Below are 21,372 nucleotides of genomic sequence, written 5' to 3' on the forward strand. Positions count from 1 at the left end.
TGCACCAAGACATATAACGATACCGGGCGGGGCTACGGACAGCCTCAACCTTGGGGCACCTGGGGGCACCCCATTGTATTTTACCCTTTACTCCTAAATGCGGGGCTCTGTAGAAGTGGACCGACTGTCCCTAGCGACTCATGGGAACACTATGAGATCTGGTAATAATAGTAATAAAAACATCACCGGTGAAGCTGTGGGGAAACCCCCTAGCAACAATGGGAACAGTAACAATGAAAGTTCCAAGGGGCCAAACCCAAAGAGAACTACAGGAGAGGTGGCTGACACTTGCGTGAGACCATCCTCCGCAAGTGGCATACAAGTTACCACCTCCTCCAAGGGTCGGGAGCCTACCTCCTACCTCTAAACCCAACAGGCGACACAAGCTACCGTTTCGTCTACCCGGCCTGGGTCGTAGCTCCTCGACTGTGAAGGACACGGGTCTCCGTAGGAAGTCCTGGGACTGTATGATGAGTTATAACTCAAGAAAGGGCGACACAATAGATCTCTAAGGTCGCAGAGATTAACCCCCCCTCCCACTTATTCTAAATTCTAATTCTAAACCAAAACTAGTTTTAGTGAACCCTAATCGACATTTGATTTCGGAAAATTGACTATACGTAATATATCACATTTTACGCAAAATTCTAAAATTTCCAGGGATTTTGTGCCTAAACGGTTGACTTTAGCGAAAATTTTCATAGAACCTTTTTTATAGAAAATTTTATTCTCTTTAATTTTGCTCTCCCCAAATTTTTGCGAAAAACGCATAGTTTTCGAGATATTTACATAATACCGATTTTGGGCGCCATCTTGGCAAGAAAACCTATAAACCTGCAAAGTTGCAAAACTTCCGGACTTTTTTCCAAGGAAAAATCCCCAATGACTGAACTACTTGATACAATGTCATTTTAACAGAACGTCAACGGTTTCTTGTAGACGTATCTGTTTTAAAAAAGTAAAGTGTTCTCGAATAGTTGAATTTAAATATTTTAAATAGTTTTTTTCTTTATTCTTTGTATTTTTTTGCTTCCCACGACGGAAAGAGATAAACTTTCGGAAACGTTAAGCATTTTTTTCTTTGTTAGGCAAATTTGTATAACTGTAAACATAACTTCTGACAAGCAGTTTCCGTTTAGGTTTAACGCAGAAGTGTTTATAAAAAATAACTATTTTATTTTGTAGATTTTCTTGCCGTGCAGTGGCGAAATACCCATAAAGGATTTTTTTGGAGATATTTAATAATCTCTTTAGTTTATGTAAAGTGATCAGAAAGGAAGCCAAAAATGTAATATAATACAACGTGTTCCATCTAAATAAAATCATCCCGGTCCATTCACACTTTGTTGAGCAACCGTTTCAGGAAATTATTTTAACAATAAGTTAAAACCATTTCCTGAAATATATCCTAATACATACTTTTGGTTTGTACTTCAAATCAGTCGCTTTTGAATTTCAGCATTATACAAATAGTGTAAACATTGCGAAATTATTAATGATTTTGAAAAAAAAATGTCCAAGAATCTGGAACTGTCTGTATAACAAATCTGATTTTTTGCTTGACATTTCTGGGCCAGTTATCATTATCACAAACGTGAATGTTTGAAATTTGTTGCCAAAATAAATTTGTTAACTGTCCATTCCACAACCTAGTTTACTATGTTTTATTATTTCTATACAAAAATACTCTCCGCATATTTTACATACCCAAAATGATTGTGATTTTGAAGATTTTCCACTGTATGTAGATATATAGGTATATATATATATATATATATATATATATATATATATATATATATATATATATATATATATATATATATATATATATATATATATATATATATATATATATATACCTACAATATAAAATTAAAGTAATAACTAGTTACTGTGATTACGGTTCGAGTTCAAAATGTTATATTGTTATTAATGTTTTTTTGTGTACCTATAGAAACGTTAAACTAAATATTTGTATAGGTATATAACTTTAATTAATATAATAGTTTTCTAATTAAATTATATTAGGGAAATTACAATGACAACTAGCGGCATCGTTGCGGATTCATCTTTACTACGAAATCGTAGAAATCTGTAGGAATTACGCTGACATTTGACGTTTTCATTTGTTTTCACTCAACTTATATTTGACAGCGTGCGGTTGTGAGTTTTCTGCATAGATAAATGAAACAAGTTTAGATTGGAAAGTGCCCATAAGGACAATGTAAACACTATTTGGCGCTATTCTTGCAACGGTCGCGACCCAAAACTTTTGAAAATTTCGGAGCGGTTCGGCTTTTTCCGGAATTATATCGCCAAATATTGTTTATTCAAATCTATTATTATTTTCGTTATATATTATAAATAAAATACAGTGTGTTGCATACAAGAAACTTTATTTTATATAAGGACGCATGTATGAAATACCTATGAAACATTGGAAACCGACGTTATGCCACGATCCACGATGGTTTTTGCAGTTCACAGTTCACAGCACAGGTTTTTAAGTTTTTAATGCCACTTTTTCACAATTATCACCGGTTGGAGTAAATAAAACTTGAATTAAACTCACAAAGTAGCAATAATTACTTTGAAAATGGACGCTATAAACACTTTTCGGAATTTCTTTAATGAGAGCGGTTTAGATTTTGAAGATTTTTATGATTTTTGAAGATTCTGACTTTGACAAAAGAAAATTATTTCTGTTTTTGTTTGCCGTTGTTCTTAGCGACCGCTATAGCAGCGCCAGATCGCGTATAACGGTCGCGACCCAAAATAATTTCGCGACCTAAATTTTTTACGGGCTTTCCAATCTAAACTTGTTGCATTTATCTATGGTTTTCTGCGGTAGTTGAAAGTTTTTGTAGCTTTTAAACAACTTTCTAACAATTATAAGTGTTTATTGCAAAGAAAACTATTTAAAGTAGTTTTTAACTATCTACGATGGTTTGCTAGTGCACAGTTTGTAAAAGGGTGGACTATTCTAACTCGGAATTGATATTTCGACGGTAAGTATCATTACGTTTTTTTAGCTTTAGCCATGCTTACAGTAGCGTGTTTAGATACTTTTAGTTATAAGTAGATTTTTACAAAAATACGTATATTTTCTTATTTGTTGGCGCTTTCGATTGTGAAATTAGAGTTACCCTCAGTTAGGCCTCAGGCAAAACTAGTTACCTATAATGGAAAATTGGTCTGAGGCAATCCCAATCAATTTTTGATAATAAAAACATGACGCCACCGATAGATGATAGAGCCAAATCTCCATCAGTACCCATCTCTTTTTAACTTCATAAAAGTGTCAAACCATGTATGATTCTAAAAAATTGAGTTTTATGAATGGAGTGTTCTCTCTACCCATTTAGATGTCTTTGGATTAAACCAATTATCTAGGCGTTTCATTAAACAGGAAATAGCAAAATACACAATTAGAATTATTAATAAACCATCGCAAATTTGATTTAGGTATTCGGTTGCAATTTATAACAGCGCAGCACGCCAAGAGTATCCCGCGATTTCTGTTAAATCCAAGTGGTAATTATTTTGAGTTATGTTTACAGCGTAAAATTAATATCTGGAGCCTTACCGTAGCCATACTTATTTCATAGATAACGTCCGTTTTTCGTGACAGTTAAAAATAACTGCAGTGCGATATTATTTATGAGTATTTGCGTTTTACAGTTGAATGCTAAAAAATTCTTGTAGCAAATGAAATGCCGTAAACTGGGGTATCTTTGTGATTGCAGCATAACTTTGGTACATTCCTCATCTTTTCATAGGTTAAAAACTTTATTTCTTCTCGCACGTTTTTTAATTGCTTCCATTTTTGAAAATTTTTGTATTCCTTTTCATAAGTTATTCGGGATTTAAATGGAAGTAGTTTGGATATGGCGTTTGTCGCCTCAGCCTGAATATCTGTTGGTAATTTACTTATTTCGTTTTGAGCCATTTCTGGCTCCAATTCAATCAGCAATTTTTCTACTATAAAAAATTTAAAAAATAAGAGAGCAGTGGGAGATGACGAAGTTCCTATTTTTGTCCTAAAAGAAGTAGCAAATAGTATCTCAGAGCCATTAGCGTATATTATAAATCTATGTTTTATGACAGGGACATTTCCAAATAGCCTAAAAAATGCATATATTCGGGCAATATTTAAGAAAGGTGCAAAAGATGATGAGAGAAATTATAGGCCGATATCTTTATTACCAAACATCAGTAAAATTTTTGAGCAGGTCTTACATAAACGTTTGATAGATTTTGTTGAGAAATACGAAATTATATCGGATAAACAAAACGGTTTCATGAAAGGAAGATCAACAATACGAGCTTTATACCAAGCATTATCTTTTGTAATAGAGTCCTTAAATAATGGAAAACAAACTTTAATAATGTGTTTAGACCTTTCTAAGGCATTCGATAGTGTCGATCACAAATTTTTATTAATGAAATTGGAGCGATTTGGAATTAGGGGAACTGCATTAAAATTATTCGAATCATATCTAAGCAATAGAACTCAGCAAATCGTAGAATATGATGATTATGGCAAAAGAGTTATCTCAAATAAATTAGTGCTAAAAAAAGGAGTCCCTCAAGGTTCAGTGCTGGGTCCACTGCTATATATTTTGTATACAAACGATATTCCGAATGTCACTGGCGAAAAGACAATCTTATATGCAGATGACACCACTCTGCTATTTAGCGATGATTTAATAAATCCACTAACAGAAAGAGTGACATCTGCTGTCGACACTCTGGTGAATTATTTCAATAATAATGGCTTGACATTAAATATTTCAAAGACACAATGCCTTCTTTTTGGTAATCGGAAGCTTTCAGATTTTGAGCTAATGTATAATAATATTAAAATTAATTCAGTTAAAAGTATAAGGTTTCTGGGAGTGGGAATTGATGAACGACTGGACTGGAGAGGACATATTGAAACCGTGGCGGTTAAAATTGCACAATTTTCTTTAGCGCTGAGGATAATATCAGACGCTGTTGGGGTAGATGCTGCACTTTCAGCGCACTATGCATTTATCTACTCAAGGATAAAGTATGGCATAATATTTTGGGGAAACTCGAGCGATATCGGGAGAATTTTGCTTTTGCAAAAGAAATGCGTACGTTCAATATTTAGAATGAAACCCACGGAGAGCTGTAAAAATTATTTTATTGAACAAAAAATACTAACAATAACAAGTATATATGTTGTAGAGTGCATAATGTTTGTTTATGATAACTGGCAATTTTTCAAAAATTTGAAACTAACTCACAATTACCCTACGCGAAATAAGTCCTATTTAGTCGGAGATAAATATAATTTTAGCTACCTACAAAAAAATGTTGATTTCTCATTAATAAAAATGTACAATTTCCTTCCCGAATGTGTTCGAGGTTTGGCAAGAAACAAGTTAAAAGCCACATTAAAAATCTTTCTAGCAAAGAAAGCCTTTTATTCATTGGAAGAATTTTACAGATCCGATAAAGCTGTGTATATAAGTCTGATATCTAATGTGTAATATTTGTTGTTTGTATATATTAATAATATTTGTTGTTTGTATATATTAATTCTATCGTTTTTTTATTTCTTCTATGTATTTGCTTATTTTACTTAGTTAGGATCTTAGTTTAATTGTAGTATTATCTTAACTGTAATTATATTATTTTGGTGTGAAATATTCTTATTTGACAATGTTTCCATGCCTGTTTGGGCTATTTTATGTGTTTAAAATAAAAATATTGACTCAAAACTGACAACTGAAGAGACAGCTTTATTTATTTGTCAAATTACATAGAAAGCAATGCCAATTCAGCACAATATTTTTTTTACTCGTAATAAATTCCTTGAAACAATAATTTCTGAATATTTTTTAAAACGTAACTCGCTATTATGGAAAAAAATATTGTTTTATACACGACGATAAAATTGCATTATCGTCTCCCGAAATTAAGAACCTAACCTAAACGAGACAAGTCGAAACAAGACGAGACAAGACGAGGTAGCGGATAGACAGTTAACTTTTGATCCAAAAGGATATTTCGTGATTTTTAATTTTTTCCTTCCATTATAAGTTTAAAGCTATCTAAAATTCGAAATTTGAAGTTTGTGACACATCTAGAAGTACCTTAAAATTTTGATGATCTGTCGGTGAATCAATGTCGAAATTAAAAAAATATTTTGACAAGCGATAATTCATAAACTATGAGGTATAATAATTACTAGATATTTTGGTAACCTAGTTACCAAAATACATAAAAATTAATATTCTGGCTTTATCCACAACGAAGTTACAGGGTGGTCAAAAGTGCCTCTAAGACCTCCGAGAAAAGGATGGTACGGCTATGCTCGACATGGCAGATCTATTTGCTATCTGTATTTTTTAGTTCTTTAGTAAAAAATGTTGTCTTCTTTTTCAGTTTATTTTTAAGAAACATACATCCTCTGCCCTAATATTATAAAAATATATTTACTCAAATTTTTTTAGCTTCATTTATAGTATACTAAGGGCTGGCAAAGGTTAGTCTTGGGTCGAGATTTCCGTATGTAAGAAGAGTACAATGCGTTTATAATGTACTGAACAAAGAGAGGACAGTAAACACGTTGCCAAACGTATGAAATAAACCGAGAAACTTCGCTAAGAGACGTGGAAGGGGATAAGCAGATTTGTCGCAGTTGACCGGTCGACCCAATCAATACCTCTGTCAGTACTTAAAGTTCTAGGGAGAGGTGTACGTCATGCGTTCAGCTTCACGATTTAATTACGTCTCGTGATACTTAATTTGTTTATTTATTAACGAGTCGTTGTAATTTTCCCTATAGCTTGAATTTTTTTAAGTGCAAGCTAGAAACACTTGCATTTTTGGTAAAAATAAGTGGAATTGAGTGGGTGTTCGATAGTGGTCGCGCTATTAGAACTCTGAATTCAAAAATCGATATCTAGAAATCTATTAGAAATAATAGATTGTAGTTTTTTTCAAGAACTTTGTTAATATTTCTGCTGTATTTTCTTTGTAGACAGTATGTGAAAATCTTTATCAATAAAAAAATTACACGATTGCTGAAATGCTATGCTCTAAAAGTAAATAGATGGATTGTTTACAATTTTTGAATGGAAAAAACAACCTTATCGAATTTTTCTTATGTAAACATATTGTAAAATATCCGATCTTGAAAATAAAAAAAAAAGTTTCAATATCTAAAGTGGTTCTTGAGTTATGGCCTGTTATGTGTAAAAAAGTTGACTTTTTAAATTTTCGCGATTACTGACGTTTTCTCGTTAAAAAAAAATGACACCCTAACGATATCCTTATATTTCCATTTCAGATGCTCAGAAACATGTCTAATGTTTTTATCTAGTTATCTCTTGAAAAAAAAGTCTTTTAAAAATAAGCGGTTTGCGATCGTGATTTTACTTTACTTGATAGGGAAAGGCGTATCGGCAACGCCGCAACAGTACACCGTCGATTTACTTCCACACATGTAAATGCCGACCCAAAAGTAACTGTTGCCAGCACGGTATAGCTGTGCTTCTTTATAGTTTATAGCAAGAAATAACTCGAAAGTAATTGAACTTGAAAATTCTTAAAATCTCCCCTTCACTACAGTTTCACCCAAGTTATAATTAACATAGCCAACGCTTATTCAAACATAATCAACCTTTTAATAAAAATCAACCACAATCTCTACGCGTTCTACAAAAAAAAATCTACACTACAAATTGCAAATTCCGAAATGAGTTTCTTTTCATATGGTGTTCGAGGAAAAAATCGAGAACATCGGGAAAAAAGAAATCCATAGCACACTATCGATTTCAACCTCTTAATAAGAAGATCGCAGAAAGAGGAACGAAGAAAAAGAAGAACGCGGAGCTGAATATTAATTATTGTGGTTCGTACAGATGCACAGATGAAGATAAAAGTCTTCGCATGGAACGAACAGCTGTTAATTAGGGGAAGGAACGGTTTGCACGAGGTAGCAGTTGTTTTTTCTATGGCCGTCTATGCTAGTTACTAACTCTAAATTCTAATTCTGAGCTGGGAAATGAGCTAGATGTTTTATTTTGATCTAAAAATCAAAACGCGTCTATACTGTCACTGTCAAGAATCCACCTATTGGACAGACTATACCAAATTTAGAGGTTTAAACTTTTCAGAGAACAATAGTGTTCGATGATTTGTTCACGAACAAAAAAAGTTACTGATTGAAAATTATAGGTTTGTCTATTAGTGGAGTGCTTTAAGCCCTTATGGGATACAAACCTCGGAATTCATTTACTGTGAACGATTTTTTATAAAACTTTTTGCATTGTATTGTTAATAAGATATATTACAAAGTTTACCAATTTAAATTCGTTGCTTTCATTTTAGTATTTAAATAAACACACATATACAAATGCAGACATACAAGATGGCTCCGTATTCCGGAAAAGCTCTGTATCAGGATTCTTATTTGAGATTTTCACTTCAAACCTTTTACAAAATATATGTTTAATGGTAGTTCACATTTCAAAAATACTTTTATAGATATACAGAGTGAGTCAAATATATATAATTTATTTATTCGAGTTCAGTGAATTTGCTATAAAATTCCGGTTCCAAAAATACCTTAATACCATAGAGTATACTAAATGGTCTTTGAATTATGACCACGTCCATGACGACGTCAATCTAGACGTCCAGGAACCTTCGTATGAGAACTTCTAATCGAGACGATCGACTTATTGTAAGTTTATTGCTAAGAAACCGCCGTTTGCCAGCTTTTCAAATTGATAATGAATTGCACTTAAGGACCGTACATATTAACTAACGGACTACAAGAAGAAGATTAAATGAAGCAAATCTTATGTCAAGAAGGCCTGCTTCGGGACCAGAACTTACTAGATGTCTTGACTAGGCCCAAAAGCAAAGGCATGGTCTTGAAAAATTACGAAAAAATGTTAGTGCCTTCTTTAAAACCGAATATTTCCAACAAAAATAAATCTAATGAGATGAACCAAAAAACAAACCATCGAGAAAGGATGTATCTAGATGACAAAACGATTTTTAAATTTCTTGCTGTTTTAACATATTTCACAGGGTGTTTCAAACTTTCACCAAAATATCAATCAAGATTTTGTATTCCCTCGTATAATTAATAGATGGGGAGTTTCATTTTTAATTTAGAAAAAGATACTAAAAAGTCAAATAATTTGGCAACACACTGCTCAAAAAATCATCAAAATCGGCCTATTAAAATAATATATATTAACCTTCAAAATACATCAAAGTTTTAAGGTGCCCATTTTTCGTACCGGTGAATGTATTTCAAAAACTATACGTTTTAGTCATATAATTTTCTAATGAAACAAACCTTTATTTTTTTACTAGAATCCAAAAATTAATTAATATATAGGGTGTTCCATTACAAAAAACATAACTTTGATGTGTAACTTTTTTTGGGGACACCCTGTAGAACTCTACATAATTTTAGAAAACGCTTTAAATTGACTTACATAAGCTCAGAAAATTTCACTTCAATACAAACTTTTGTTCTCCTTGCAAAAACCGCGTTGTATATGAAGCACCACCCTGTATAATTCGATTTCAATCAAAATTTCAATGATGAGAATATAAGCAGAATAGGTATAGCTTATGTATTAGATTTATTGGTTTCAATAAATTTACTTAAAAAAAAATTAAAAAATCAAAATAATAAGTAGGAAATAACTAAGAATTTACTAAAATAAAAAATTAAGAGCAACGAAAAATGGGTAAACATTTTAGTGTTTTATCTATAAAACACAATACAGAAGGTTTCACATTAATATATTCAAAGTAATTGTATTCCGAGGTAAAAGTCTCTGGGCACTCCACTATATAGGAATTTGAACAATAAAAAAAAAACAACATTGTGCAAATTGTTTACACCCCAAAATATTTTGCGCTGACCTTGAAGTTCGAGGCGATTGACCTATCAAATGGTTAAGTTAACCATCATCAAACATAATCTCAGTTTCGAATAATTTTTGACCATGCTTTAAGTACCTCATTAAAAAATTAATGTAAATATTTATACAACAGTGCCCATGTTTACCAAGACTAGGTTAGATTACCTAGAAATTTTAAGGCAATTATTAATTAGAATTCTACAAAATATATGTCTTCATGCATATGGATGACTCTTCTGAGTATATCGCCATTAAAACTCACTTAAAAAATGCTTTTTTTTTATGTAAGAATTTTCTTCTTATAGTCGAGAGACCTAGAAGATTAAATCGCTATTAATTAACAAACTCCATGTTTTCGTAAACCGTTGTCTGCGAGAAATTGTAGAAATATTCTGGCCAAATACTATCAAAAATTAGGATTTATGGAGCTTGATCAACCAATGTAGAATGTTGTAGAATGTTTAGAAGGGGAGTTAATCACCGCGACCTTATAGATCTATTGTGTGTTCCCCTTTCTTGAGTTATAACGAGTTATAACTCATCATACAGTCTCACGGGTTTGACAAAAGCACAGTATCATTCGCACACGAGCTCAACAGGGCCAGACTTTCATTGTATACAGACGTGCAGGGAGTTTCATGGACGAAGTGGGTCAGTAACGTTCGGCGCACTCAGTGATGATGTAAAGGGTAGTAGATATATCTGGTGTTTTCCCGTAATTTTCAACAAGATCTGCATTGCCCGTTGTCTTTCTCAGTCTTCAGGCCCTACTGAGAAGTGTTCGTTGAGGAAGACAGTGTCCATGATTAAGATAACCGTGACAATACGAAGATTGTTTATAACTTAAATAAGAGAACCTTATGAATTTTATCTGGGTCATACAAAAAGTTTATTTGAGCTGCGATATATATGTTGGTGTCTTAGACGATTTAGGATAGGCCAACCCTCTCCAAAGTTAGGATGGAGTCGTTCCGCTTTTCTCAGTTACGTTTCAGTGTTCGTTTGAAAATAGACGGTTTGGTCAGTTAGATGGATGTTTTGCTCTCTTCCTAGTAGATATTTGCTTTTCATTGCCTTCTATCCCTTGGTGAGCAGGCACCTTGATCAACCAATATAATCGTGTATAACGAGATCAAACTTAGGAAATGGAGGTGGATTGGTAACACTTTAAGACGAAGCGAGTGGAAACGAAGATATTGAGTGGAATCCACAAGAACTGGTCGTCCAAGACATGCATGGTAAAGGACAATTAAAGAGGAGATCGAAAAAGATATGGGCGAGAGTGTCTATCAACTTGGTTAACACGAACCCGCTGGGAGGCGTTTATTGGAGCCCTTTAGTACGTTCAAAACGTAGGTGTAAGTAGACAAAATGAAAATGAATGGTAACAGTCGATAAGTCGATCAGTCTTCGAATGTCTTTAATTTATTGCCAACCAAACGAACCAAATCAGAATAGCCTACTATTTCAATCATTGTTGATTGCTCCGTACCTATACCGGGTGTTGCATCGTCGGACGGGACATAGGAAATCCCATGTAAATTTTAATGGGGTCAATTTTGGCTTCCCGATTAATTTTTAGAGAAATAATCTATTTTAGGTTTATTAGAAAGGATAAAACCACATTCAAAAGAATACTTATGATATTTTTGATTAGCTCAGTTACGAGTTATCGCGATTTCTTTATTAAATATTTTCTTTTTTTTAAATTGTTTAAAAGTTTTTGGAAAAATTAGAAATTTTATCTATTTTAGTGCTTTATATTATTGAAAACTCATTACGTGATCGGCATCTTTAAAGATGTATTTTAAATCAAATTATATGAATTAAGTAATATTTTTTTTTTTTTTAAGTTTTGTTTTTATTACGTTATATTACATATATTCAATACTTATTAATTTAGGTTACTATTAATTGGTTAGAACTTTAGATTTAAGAAGATGTTCAAAAATATTCCTCCATCGACAACCCAGGCGATCATAAAAAAAATAAAAAATAAAATTCTCTTCTTACTCGCTAGTTTGGGTAACTGAATTCCATTGCATATAGAGAGATAGCATTTTATTTAATCTACTAGATTTGGGTATTTTTTTCATTGTTATCCTGTTTTTTAAATGGCCCAGAGAAAGAATTCATTTGGCGAAATATCAGGAGAAATTGCTGGCAATAAATGTTTGCATTTTGGCCAGTTAACGTGTTCCGTTAAAAACTATTGGTCTAATATTCGAACAGCCAGGGTAACTATGTGCGGGCGCCAACATTGGGACAACTTCCTGATTTTCCTAGCGGCATCATGTAAAACAGGTAAAATATAATTTTCGAGTAGTTCCAATAATTTCCTTGCATTTAAATTTCGCGTAAGAAATATGGCCCGATAATATTGTGTCCGAAATCCCTGCCCAAACATTTATTTCTGTGGAGATTGCGTCCTTGTTTCGACAATTTTCTTTGTTCAATATCGATAATTTTTGAACATTGGTTCATTATTTAAGGTAAACGTGCATTCGTAAGTGAAAAATATGTTTTTAAAATTCCTAATCGTGTTTGTTCTTTCCATCATATCAAACAAAACGCCTGCGCCGTATTTCGTCCTCTCTCGTAGCTCTTTCTTTTTATTTATTTTCAATCTCAGTTTCCGTGTGCTGATCTTTCACCTTGTGCTTTGCATTTCTTGCATCTTCTCATTGTTCCTGCCTTGCTTCAAATCTGCAGTTATTTATTAGGGTAGGTACCTTTGGTCTCAATCTCTGGATATTCCTTGCGATTTGAGATTTTCCAAGCTAAGTCGGTAATACTTCGGATGGAACTCAGAGCATTTCAACAATGGTCACAGACACCTTTTGTATAACTATTTCTGATAATTACCATTTAATCATCAATTTTTTGTTCGTAGTGTATTTCATCGGGCTAATATTTTTGTGTGGTATGAGTTTTAAATGATTAATAATAAAGCACTAAGTAGAATATTTGAATAAATTTAATTTTTTTTTTTTTTTTTTTTTTTTTTTTTTTTTTTTTTAAAATTTTCAAAAAAAAGGAGAAATTTAAAAAGAATCGGCGATAACTCGTAACCGGGCTAATCAAAATAATTAAGTTATTCTTTTGAATGTGGGGTTTAATGCTCTTCAATAAAATAAATAGAATTTATTTCTCTAAATTAGGGAACATATTGACTCATTAATATTTATCATGGGAGTTTCCTATGTCCGTCGACCGATGCACACCGTTATTATGGTCTTGAAGCATATTGTTTAAACTACATCAGACCAAGCACGCATCTTGAAACATCGATCAAATAGCAAGTCTTTTTTGTCACAATTATATTAATATTAATAAAAAAAAAAAAAAAAAACTTTTTTTCCTTTCGTTTTTGAATTTTTAATCAGTTTCTTAGTAGGACGCAGCATGAAGTTATTAGATTTTTATAAATAGAAAGCTTTACGAAACTAGTTTTAAAAATCTCATTTATATATAGGTTAGTTTATTTTACAGGAAAATATTTACAAAACAAGGTATATGTAGATTCATGTTATATTCCAATGTAAACAACGAAACAAATCAGAATCGGCCCTATGTTGATATGAAAAATAAGTCATATTTTTACGCGAGAAATCTCCCCACGGGAGGTGACATATGTTTTTTGAAACACTCTGTATACGTTTTTCCACTCTCGAGGGAAATTATTAATTTTTTTAGAGAGATAAAATATTTTCAAAGCAAAACCTTTGAAGGCGGGTAAAAGGACAATAACTCACAATCTTTAAGTTGTTTAATTTAAATTTTAATGCTTAAAAAAGCAAGGGGGGCGACATGTTTCGGGAATTTAAACTATTCCCATCATCAGGCCCAAAAGACAAAAGTCAACCTAGGAAGTAAACCACTCGGAAGAAATAAAATTACAACGAAAGGCAACGATTTCTTGAAGAGTTATACAATTTATAATTAAAATGAGAGAGTTGTGTAAATGTTAACAGCTCTAACTGGTTTTATTTCTTCTGAGTGGTTGGACTTCCTAGGTGACTTTTGTCTTTGGGCCTGAAGATGGGAATATTTTATATTCCCGAAACATGTGGACCCCTTGCTTTTTTAAGCATTAAAATTTAAATTAAACAACTTAAAGATTGAGTTATTGTCCTTTTACCCACCTTCAAAGGTTTTGCTTTGATAATATGTACTCACACTGGGTTAGAGAACGTTTAGTTTTTGATAAAATATTTATTTGTGTTTTAAGTTAAAAGTTGTATAGTAAAAATATAAAGATTTTAAAGACTGTTCTAGCGGTATTTTACAGTTATTGGGGCGTTATTTGGCATCTAAATTTTGCTTAATATATTTTCACTCTGTTGTTTGCATTGGTAGTAAAATCGCCAGGTATGATCCTGTATTTGATGAGTTCTACATTTGCGCTAGTCCTCACAGTGTATTTATTTATTTTATGCAATAGGCTTTTGAATGTGTTGGCTCTAACTCGGGTAGAGATCCGCGATTGAATATACCCTTTGATTTTTGGTACAAATTCTATACAATAGTATCAGATATTGCATTGAAATCATCGTTAATAATCACTTATGGAACCCGAATTGGTCTCTTTTATTAGATTTCATTGAATTTAGCTGATATTCGTCTAATTAATGTAATTTGGATTATTTAGTAAAGATGTATCAATCTAATCTAAATGATATTAAGTGTTGATGGATTTACTAAGTTTACAAATACATAATGTTGTATAACACATATTTGATATTACTTTGAATGTGGTAGAAAATGATTCAGTATTAAAACTAAAAGAATTTCGGAGTTCCATTGTCTTTATTTATTTTGCTTACACAACGTTTCGGTCAGAAGTATCACTGACTGTTATCAAATGTAAATCGCCGAGAGTTCAGATGTGTGGGTTTTCTATATACAGCAGTACAATGGATCCATTGCTTCTATTGACAAGAACATGCAGAAATGGTAGACAAAAGTTTTTCTCTTTCTCAATCGTTTTTCTCTTTCTCAATCGATTGAGTTATTTCGTGACTTGACGAACATAAAAATTGGTCAAGTGCGAGTCGGACTCGCGCACGAAAGGTTCCGTATCATTATCTATACAACATTAAACATAGACACTATATTATTGTCAAGGTGTATGTGGCGTCATCTGTCGGAGAAGCGAGTAACTAAAAAACGTGTATTGCTGGTTGCCTGCATTGTTAACAAATCTGAAGACGTTTTTGTGGAAGCACCATCTCTTAGCTAAGTGCAAAAGCGAATCGGACAGCAGTAGAATTTTCCAGTAGGAAGTAGAACGCTCTCCGAGAATTGTAGAAGGTTCGAGAAACAGTCAATAGCGTATATAAGCCCGCGTAATAGGCAATTGGGACAGTTTGAAGTTTGATAATACCGCGTTTTAAATTGTGAATTAATTTGCGAAGGTGCCAGAACCGTTAGAGTAATAGTAGTTGCATAAATTGTGTTGTAAATAGTATAAGATGTGTGTACAGAGTGAGAAAAATAAATTCGTTAAGTATTTTATCGTGAGTTTAAATTAGTGGACCCACGGAATCCCCCTAACATTATTATAAACTTTTTTCCGCTGAAGCTGAAATTTTGAATGCGCGTATAAGTAATTTAAAAAAAAATGAAGAAACACATTACTAAAAATTGTATTAATCAATATTAAATATGTAAAAAGTAACAATAAATATGTAAAAATAAAAACGATTAAAAAAAAGTCGCCTTGACTAAGATTCGAACCTGCCTTACTACGGCTCCAACGTCATAGCAGCGTAAAGTCTTAACGCTTTAACCACGCGGCCACCGAGTACTTGAAAGATTCTATGTAAAATTCTTACTTAAAACATAATGTTTAGTGAAAGTACTTTTTTATTTATAAACATTTATTTAATTCTGTTTTTAGTATTTGTTCTTATAGCGGCAACATAGATACATTATCTGTAAAAAATTCAACTGTCTAGCTATAACGGTTCATAAGATAGACCTTTGTGACAGACGGACGGACGGACAGCGACGTCTTAGTAATAGGGTTCCCGTTTTTACCCTTTGGGTACGGAACCCTAAAAACAAACACAGAGAGGTGAAACAATGTCAGGCATTGCAGATCATGGTCCAAGCACCACAAAATGAAATGGTCGGAAGCCAGGATTGTCCACAAAGAACCCCATAAAAAGCGCAAATTTAGAGAGGCTGTATTCATTTCTAACAATAATAAAATCTTTAGCAATCCAAGTAAGGAAATTTCAACAATATGGCAACCACTCATAAAACGCTCCAATGCTGAGTTTACAATTTTTTGAATATTCCAAACCACAAACCAAACATCATACTTGACTGCACCCAACTAATTCACGGGTGAATTCTCGACTCTCGGATCTTCTCGTATTTATATTCAATTGTATTTTAAATTATTATTTTCTTAATACCTCAGTTGCAATTTTATTGACGGCCACAAAATGACGGCCAGAATTTTTTGACATTTGGTTGTTCCCTAGCAAAAATAAGATTAATGTATGATATCTAAAGGTGCCCGGTGGCGTAGAGGTACAGGCTCTCGTCTACCAATCTCAAGGTAGTGGGTTCGAATCCCACTCCCGGCATTGCATCAGCCGACTATTTTTATAAAAAATAAAAATAGTTCAGATACCTAGGTCGACTCAGCCTTAAATGAGTACTTGGGATTCACATCCTGGTAATAATAGGCGGTTGAAGCGTAGTGCTAGCCACATTACCTTCCTTGTATACCGAACGGCTCTAGTATGGCAAGCTGTACAGGGTGTCCCATTTTGGTTGAAATCATACGGTATCTCCGTTATTAGTGAAGATAGAAAGGTGCGGTTTGCACAAACCTGTCTCACTTTTTTGTCAAACGGAAGATGCTGCAAACAAAATTTTCATAGCCCTCTTCGTTTCCGAGCTACAGGGTCTTTTTGAAAGTTTTGCAATTTGGGACACCCCCTGTATCTCTGTTATTGTCAAAGCTATCGAGAAGGTGAAAACTGTTTATTCTAGAATTGTTTACGTAGAATACAGTGGCGTAGTCTGGTTTTCTACCAAAAAAATATTTTTGAAAATATGAACTAAAGTTATGTTTTTTTAAATGGAACACCCTGTATATTTATAAATCATATGATCTCTCTTACTATAAGCTTCTCAAAAATATATATTACTCTATATTTATTTTCACTATTTACTGCAATATTTAAAAGCTTTTATTAAAAGATCATATTTATTAGTAGGCCATGATTGATAATAAAAGAAACTAAAGAATTATTAAAAGTATACTGCTATCGACATACTGCTATCTTGTTTGATTTTGGGAGCTATTTGTAAATCTTGGAATACGTGTATACGTACGAATAATCTATCGTATCGGAAATTTTAGATATTCCTTTAGCTAATTTACGTGAAATATACTTTCAGCAAGGTGGGGAACATTCCCCCTCATAACTATGAAAATATTAAAATACTGTTAAATTATTATTTTTCAAATCAATGAATTGGAACCAATGAACACATATTGATAGCCTCCTCGATTCCCGGATTTCGCCGTTCTCGATTTCTGATTTTGGGGATTTTTGAAATGCGAAATATATCGTGGGCACTACAACCTACAACAATGTCGAACACCTGAAAAATGCTTTAATAATTCAAGCATTTAGATATTTGCAAACCCATTCCGTTATAAAAAAAAGAAAAATATATTCACAGTTTCAGTGGTAACAGTTCAAAAGTAAAATATTTCAATCCCAAATAAATTTTAATATGTGTATGACTATTTTAGTAAATACCATTTTTTTTGTTATCTATCACGGCCTACTAATAAGAAAATGATATATTTTATACATATAGTGCAGTAAATAGTAAAAATAAATATAGAGTGATATATATTTTGAGAAGCTCATATCAAGACGGATCATATGATTTATACATATACAGGGTGTTCCATTTGAAAAAACATAACTTTAGTTCATATTTTCAAAAATATTATTTCTGTAGAAAAACAGACTACACCACTGTATCCTACGTAAAAAGTTCTACAATAAGCAGTTTTCGCCTTCTCGATACCTTTAACAATAACAGAGATACAGGGGGTGTCCCAAATTGCAAAATTTTCGAAAAGACCCTGTAGCTCAGAAACTAAGAGGGCTATGAAAGTTTTGTTTGCAGCATCTTCCGTTTGACGAAAAAGTGGGACAGGTTTGTGCAAACCACACCCTTCTATCTTCACTAATAACGGAGATACCCTATGATTTCCACCAAAATGGGACACACTGTACATTGAAAATTAAAATACCATTTTTAACTGAAAATTTCAAAAGTTAACATATGTTCTTCATTCTATTCAGAATGTCATTTTCTAGGAAATAAAGTAAAAAAACACCGAGACTACCATTTAAAAATTTATTATTATTATATTCTACCATATGATCGAAAAAAATGTAGTTAAGACGGCTTGGAATGACAGTCGATGAGAATTTTGGCGAATTCAATCTGTGGATGTCATTTACTAAACATAAAGAAGAATACAGGCCATGTAAATGACATCTAGGGCTTGACCTCGCCAAAATTATCATCGATTGTTATTCCCCAGCCGTCTTTGACGCCGTTTTTTTTTCTCGATCGTATGGTAGTTTTATCTTGGACTAATTCCTATTTAGGAAATAATCGGATTTCAGGTTGTTCGTTGCACCAAGAATAATTCTCTATGAATAATCGTTCGCGGTATGTAATATGCATAATCAAAAGCACTGAACTTTTCCATCTACACGTTCTAACGGCGCTTTTTGTACCCAATCAATTCACAAACACATTCCTTCGAGCAATTATACACAGTTAAGTATTCGAAAATATATTTCTTGGTCAGATTAGAGTTTTGCAGTCGTTCATTACGGAAAAAAATATAGCGAAGCAGAGACGTACAGTCCCCTCTACAGGGTGCCTCTCATACGCCGCGGAGGCTCCAAGGAGAACGACAGTTTCTACTGAAATGAAATTTTGTGAGCATAGGTAGGTCAATTCAAGGCATATTTTAAAAATATAGAGAGTTCTACAGGGTGTCCCCAAAAAAAGTTACATACCAAAGTTGTGTTTTTTCTAATGGAACACCCTATATATTAATTGATTTTCGGATTCTGGGGGAAAAATAAAGGCAAGTTTTATAAGAAAAGTATATGACTAAAATGTAAGGTTTTTGACATATTTAATATTTTCTAGAAATAAAGAACAATAATTTTTAAATATACAATAAAAGTTACCTAAATTGGAATTTACCCGGTATAGCCTAATATGTAGTTAAATTAACTATTGTACTTTAAATCAAATTAAAACTTGATCCAAAAAGTTATACAGGGTGAGACAAAATTAATATTGGTCACCTTTAAAAACATATTACTCTCTTATTTTAAACGGAACACCCAGTATATTATTCCGATATTCAATGGAGAATTCATGTCTCTTAAAAATACTATTAAGGTTGCCTACCTCTCAAACAAAGATTTTCCTAGATATTTTTATTTACATGATTTCTGAGTAGATCTTTTTTTAAATAGTAGAATTTGATAAAATTTAGGTGGCTGTGATATGTCTGACGTCACTTCAACATAGCTGTCTAATTAGTCCAACTTTAACAACTAGTTATCATTTTGTGTCAGTTAAAACAAAAAAAATTCTCAGAAATTTGTCGAAAATGCCAACTTATCCTACATCAGAAAGAACTGATATGATTCTATTAGTTGGTGAATGCACTGTGCGTTCACCAATTAAAATTCTTAAATGCTCCTAATTTGATCTAGTCTGGTTTTTTATGGGGATATATTAAAGACAGTGTTTACAAAACTCGACCAACCAGTGTTGACAACATGAGAGAAATTATTGTAGCTGCTTTTCGATGTAGAACTCCACATATGCCTTTTAAAATGAAAAGATCCTTTTGAAAAGGCAATTATTTTATGCAGTTAACAGGAAAGGAAACATTTTGAGCATCTGATTTCAACTAGCTAATTTTTGTCGCATACAAAAAGACATATATACACTCAATATTTGCTTAATGTATATTTCTTCACTCAATAGTTTTATACAGGTACGGTCGAAAAGTTATTACTCTTCAAAACAGTTAAAACGCATGTAGGTGGCTCCCTCTACAAATAGGAGTCATATTGACATCAAAATCAAATTTCTCATGTTAAAAAACAAAACCAGACGCCAATTTTCATCTAAATATTGACGTTACTTCCGAAATTATTTGGAAAAAATCGAAATAATAAAAATTAAACTTTTACACCCTGTATCTCCGAAACTAATCATTTTAGGATGTAGCAGGACTATGAATAGTGGGTTTATTTCTAAAAATAAAGTCATGTATTTCGTGAGTTCTTTAAAAAGTCTTAAGCAATTTTCTCTGAATAATTAAAATTTGTGTTAATGTTTAAATTATTTTCATTAGTGAAAGGTGTTTACTAAAATGCTGATGTATTAGATCAGATTAACGTCAAATTAGCATGTTACTATACTATTAAGTAACTTAATAATAACTGAAAAATTCAATGATTAATATTATAAATTAGACTTGGCACGCAATGTAGATGCTGGTGTTACCGGGGGTATCTTTGTAACTGCGGCATAACTTTGGTATATTTCATATCATTCATTATATTATTATCAATTAAGGTTGTATTTCTTTGCACAACCAGGCGAACCAGACCGATAAACTACGGTAAAAAGCGGTTCGTGAAAAACATCGGTTTGATACGGAACGGTTTGGTAAAATATTGGAAACGTCAAATGTTGACGTTTTCTAAATTTCAATACCTCTATTATAAAATTTATCTTTTATGCATTTTTAATGTACCTATCCTCTGCTTTTACGTTTGCTTCTTCTTTTCAATGGAGTTTAATATTGAAAAGTACTTTATTAATAAACTGTTCAAGTGAAGATTGGCAGGTCCAATATTAAAACAGATCAATAATAAATAAACAAATCTAATAAATATTTATATTTTTATAGCTTACAAAACATTCACGATTACTTGTTGTCTTGTTTTTCATGTTTTCTTTAAATGTTCCTGACTTTAAGAAACAATGGCTGCGTGATAAGTTTGAATGGTCCTTAAAAGTCATTCTATTTAGTTAGTTACTGAAATTTATTTACCTTTACTGCCTACCTCCATTACTTTTGGATGTAAATACAAAATATTATTACAACTTTTAGAAATTAAATGAGAATTTCATTCGAACTTTCAATATTTGCTTCCGTCAAGCAAAAAATACAAAGAATAAAGAAAAAACTATTTAAAATATTTAAATTCAACTATTCGAGAACACTTTACTTTTTTAAAACAGATACGTCTACAAGAAACCGTTGACGTTCTGTTAAAATGACATTATATCAAGTTAAACTTCGAAAAGAGATAAACTTTCCGAAACGTTAAGCATTTTTTTTCTT

General features: G+C 32.4%; 2 protein-coding genes across 3 annotated transcripts in view; one reads left to right on the forward strand and one right to left on the reverse strand.

Annotated features, from left to right (window-relative positions):
- The window catches only part of LOC115887954, an 88,720-nt gene that overhangs the window by 13,037 nt on the left and 54,311 nt on the right, over window positions 1-21,372 (reverse strand). The window lies entirely within an intron of this gene.
- Window positions 2,852-21,372, forward strand: part of LOC115887955 — a 107,061-nt gene continuing 88,540 nt past the window's right edge. Inside the window, exon 1 of the mRNA XM_030907521.1 lies at window positions 2,852-3,011. The gene's annotated coding sequence lies outside the window, so the exon portion shown is untranslated. The remainder of the gene's footprint in view (window positions 3,012-21,372) is intronic.

Source organism: Sitophilus oryzae, unplaced genomic scaffold, assembly GCF_002938485.1.
Source record: "Sitophilus oryzae breed Bouriz unplaced genomic scaffold, Soryzae_2.0 scaffold_682_pilon_pilon, whole genome shotgun sequence".
NCBI lineage: Eukaryota > Metazoa > Arthropoda > Insecta > Coleoptera > Curculionidae > Sitophilus > Sitophilus oryzae.